At 32.8% G+C, this 5,000-nt stretch overlaps 1 long non-coding RNA gene across 1 annotated transcript in view; it reads right to left on the reverse strand.

The window, feature by feature from the left end:
- LOC137629477 (uncharacterized) overlaps positions 1 to 5,000 on the reverse strand; it is a 281,705-nt gene that overhangs the window by 230,361 nt on the left and 46,344 nt on the right. The window lies entirely within an intron of this gene.

The raw sequence follows: 5,000 nt of genomic DNA on the forward strand, positions 1-5,000 counted from the left end.
TTATGAATTATTAATTAGTGTTAGTGTTGTTGTTGTTGTGTTATTATTATTATCATTATTATTATTATTATTATTATTATTATTATTATTATTAGCTAAGCTACAACCATAATTGGAAAAGCAGGATGCTATAAGCCCCAAGGCCTCCAACAAGGAAAAATAGTCCAACGAGGAAAGGAAATAACTGAATTACAAGAAAAATTTTAAACAATACAAAATATTTGAAAAACAGAAACATTAAATATATTTCTTTCATACATAAACTATCAAAGCCTTAAAAAAAAGAGGAAGAGAAATAAGATAGAATAGTGTGCCCGAGTGTACTCTCAAGCAAGAGAACTCTACCCCAAGACAGTGGAAGACCATGGTACAGAAGCTATGACACTACTCACTGAAGCCGATGACAACAGAGGCTATGACACTACTCACTGAAGCCGATGACAACAGAGGCTATGCTACTACTCACGGAAGCCGATGAAAACTGTATGAAGACGGAATTGGATTCTCATTTTGACAAAAATTAAATTTCTACCATTATTGCTATAGGAACCAAAAAGCTGATGTTTTCATTATGATACAAGACGTTAACGAACAAGATCAGAATTTACGAAACTCGAAACTTTGAGAGTAAAGAGATTTTGCACACGAATCTGGGGTAATGTTTTGAATATTCCTCCCCATAAAAGATACAGGATTGCTTACTTAATTAACTACGACATTCATTGTTACTCAATAGACAATATACAAAAATATGTTGGTTAATGCCCCTATACACACACCTGCTCTCTCTCTCTCTCTCTCTCTCTCTCTCTCTCTCTCTCTCTCTCTCTCTCTCTCTCTCTCTCTCTCTCTCTCTCTCCACTTATGTATATATTTATATATACACATGAATATATATATATATATATATATATACATGAATATATATATATATATATATATATATATATATATATATATATATATATATATATATATATATATACATATATATACTGTATATATACACAGTATGTATGTGGGGGGGGCACGCTTCGTGCTTCGAGTAATATTAAATTAAACATAATAGGTTTTATGGGTACGTAATTACTTTGACTACTTAGATGTAAACATCTTTACATCCATCTACCAACACAAGTCCAATTAAAATTATGCAATATATATATATATATATATATATATATATATATATATATATATATATATATACAGAGAGAGAGAGAGAGAGAGAGAGAGAGAGAGAGAGAGAGAGAGAGAGAGAGAGAGAGAGAGAGAGAGAGGAGGGTGTAAACAGCAAACATCACTTTTTCCTACAATGATTGTTTACGTTTCTGTTCACCGCTCAAGATTGCCTACAAAGCGCTCAACCTGATCCCCGCCACACCTCTCCTCCCTCAAAGAGGAATCGTTATGGTGATTAAGATCATGACGAGCAGGTCCTCCCTCCTTCCTTCCCCAGTGACCGTGAACATCTGATATCAAGATGACCCGCTGGTGTTTCCTCCTCCCGAGGCCAAGAGAGAGACTCCCGTTTTTCCCCTTATTATTATTATTATTATTAGTAGTAGTAGTAGTAGTAGTAGTAGTAGTAGTAGTAGTCGTAGTAGTAGTACTTGCTAAGCTACAAACCTAGTTGGAAAGGCAAGATGCTATAAGCCCAAGGGCTCCAACAGGGAAAATAGCCCAGTGAGGAAAAGAAATAATAAAGTATATCCACTACAAGAGAAGAAATAAACAATAAAATCTTTTAATAACAGCAACAACATTCAAATAAACCTTTTATATATAAACTATAGGAATAAAAAAGAAGGAATAGAAATACGATAGAATAGTGCCCGAGTGTACCCTCAAGCAAGAGAACTCTAACCCAAGACAGTGGAAGACCAAATGCATCCTCAAGCCGTTTCGAACTTTAAAATGCACTCCTCCTCCTCCTCCTCCTCCTCCTTTTTCTTCTTCTTCTTCTTCTTCTTCTCCGTGGCTAAACATGCAAAGAAAGAATCAGAGCAAAACACTAATCTTAAGATCTTTATTCTGGACGTTTTCTCGTCTGAAGCGCATCTTCGCTTGGCTTCTCTGGTGAACGAAGGCATAGCGTGCTTGCATTTCTTTTTTTTACAATAGCGTGGAGTTGATCATTATCGTGAATAATGATGAATTGCCCTTTTAGAAAAGCCAAAGGAGAATTTTCACGATATATAATGGATTATTGTTCAAGAGGTAAAACCTCTAACCAGAAATTAAATTAAATGAATTATTCTAAAAAAAAAAAGAATGGCGAACATTGTTATATTTACTCAAGTTCAATATCTTTAAGGAAAAAAAAAGAAAAAAAAAGAAAAAAAAAACACCCTCATGAATCAAAGTTTCTTATTTTAAGTTTTCTTTTTTTAAGGCCTGTTCTCAAGATCATATTGAATTAAACAATCATACCGAATATGACAATAGATTGATATTGTGCAATAGCCATTCTCATATCTTTAACCTACCAAATCTTTGGTGAAGAAGTGTGGTAGGTGCAGTCTTAAACATTGTCTTAAAAATAAGAGGAGTAAGACCATTGTATAAACAATAAATATGAAAGAAAGTCTTGTTACTGAAGATATTACTGAAGAAAACGAAAAAAAATAATTTTGCACAGTGGATAAAGACCACTGTCTTTAGGTAGGTTTCTCTGGCTTGAGGGTACACTCTGACACACACTATTCTATCTTATTTCTCTTCCACTTATTTTCTTCAAGTTTTTATGGTTATTATTTGAAATATTTATTTTGATGTTAAAATATTTCATTTTAATTGTACATTACTTCTCGTAGTTTATTCACTTTATTATTTCCTTTCTTCATTGGACTATTTTCCCTTATAATAATAATAATAATAATAATAATAATAATAATAATAATAATAATAATCATTCTCATCATCATCATCATCATAATAATAATAATAATAATAATAATATTTATCTGCTGATCCGCGTTACTCAGATTTCCAATCGTGAATCTTACTAAGCAGATTCTTTGTATTCTTTAAAGTTAATATATTCATCAGTATCTTTGGTTAATTAACGTATGTTGGCAATTGTGTTTTGGATAATATAAGTCATAAGAGCATAAATGGCGTAAACCAAGTGATGATCAGGCAACCATCCACTTAATTTGGATTCATTATTCATCGCATAGTACAGTGCCAACGTGTTCGCCTAGCATTCGCATAGCAGCAGATCGATCCCAGCCCGAGACCGTGAGTTTAAGCTGTCTAATGGGGAAGCTACTGCTGTGGTTAATCTTGCTCGGCTGACGCTCTAGTGAGCATCTATTCTGATGAAACTGGAACTGAAACCAGGCACCTTTAACCTTTTAACCTTCAATTCAAAATGAAGTAAGACATTGTAGGAAAAGACGCATTTATAAAAACAACCGATCCATCGCCACTTTGCGTTTTACCAATTATATTTTGCAATCCCATAAACACAGGCTCATCCTTGTCAAGATTCTTGGGCAGGATGTATTGTACTATGCTGGTGGGATTTTCAGGTTTATTTCAGAAGTATGGCTTCTGAAAGCTTTTTAAATTTTATAGCTTTTAAGGTATTCATTTAATATTCTTTTATTCTTTATCTATAATTAACGATATCGGAGACTGACCTTCGATCCTCTAACACTGGGTAGAGTTTGATAATAGTTGCATATACACTGATCAACTGATTTGATCAGTAACTGATGCCATTCATTTTAGAGCACAGGATTTTCTGCTCTCTGTATTCCTGGATTCAAAGAACTTAATTTTTTTTTTTCCGAAGGAATTGGTTTTGTCACAACGCTTCTGCCGTGCTTGTTTGCCCCTTCATAATCATCAAGATCTTTTCACAGCAAGATAAAATGTCTCTTTGTTCTTGAAACTCGTCCTACTGAGCTTTTGTGCCACTGTTTTTTTATCGCACGTGTTTCATACACACTCGCATACAGTAAGGGTATTACCTTTTATTTTATCTCTCGTTCTTCTCCGCACTGATAATAGACCACCTGTGTAAGCTTCCTAGCTCATGTCCTGGTTTGATTGAAATTTTGTGACGTTCTTGCTCGCAAGTGCTTGTATATAAGCTCGTTGTCTGTTTAATAAAGTTTAGTTGCAGTCATCTCGCCTCTCTATTATAACCTAACTGCCACCTCGCACAGTTTAATAATCTGTAACAACATTTTATAGTTCTTTCAAGTTTCTTTTATTTTATACAGTATTTACGCAGTCGCGCGTATACATACTCATAGTCACACGAACACACACACACACACACATATATATATATATATATATATATATATATATATATATAGATAGATATATATATATATATATATATATATAGATATATATATAGATATATATATATATAGATATATATATATATATATATATATATATATATATATATAGATATATATATATATATATATATATATATATATATATATACATATATATATATATATATATATATATATATATATATATATATATGCGTGTGTGTGTCACATCCTTCTTGGATGGTGGTTTTTCAGAGGCTTGGATGCCGATAACGGTTTTTTTTTTTTTCATTGGTCCCCTATCCCAGTAGGATCTATAACCTGCGCTTTTTACTCCACTAATCGAATCAGCTTTAGTAGAAACAAAGATTATAATAGTTAGCATCATCATCATCAATACTACTAGAGCTAAGCTACCACACTAGTTGGAAAAGCAGCATGTTATAAACTTTAGGGCTTCATCAGGGAAATGTGCCTAGCGAGGAAAGAAAATAAGGAAAAGTATAAACTATATGAGAAGTAGTGAATAGAGATAAAAAACATTTCCGATAAGTAACAACGTTAAAATATAAATGTCCTATAAAACTATGAAGAAAGACTTATTTCAACCCGATCAACACAAAAACATCTGCAGGAAATTTTAAATTTCACAGGTTCAAATGCGACATTTAGGAAGGTCATCTCTTACCAAGCAGA

Source organism: Palaemon carinicauda, chromosome 37, assembly GCF_036898095.1.
Source record: "Palaemon carinicauda isolate YSFRI2023 chromosome 37, ASM3689809v2, whole genome shotgun sequence".
NCBI lineage: Eukaryota > Metazoa > Arthropoda > Malacostraca > Decapoda > Palaemonidae > Palaemon > Palaemon carinicauda.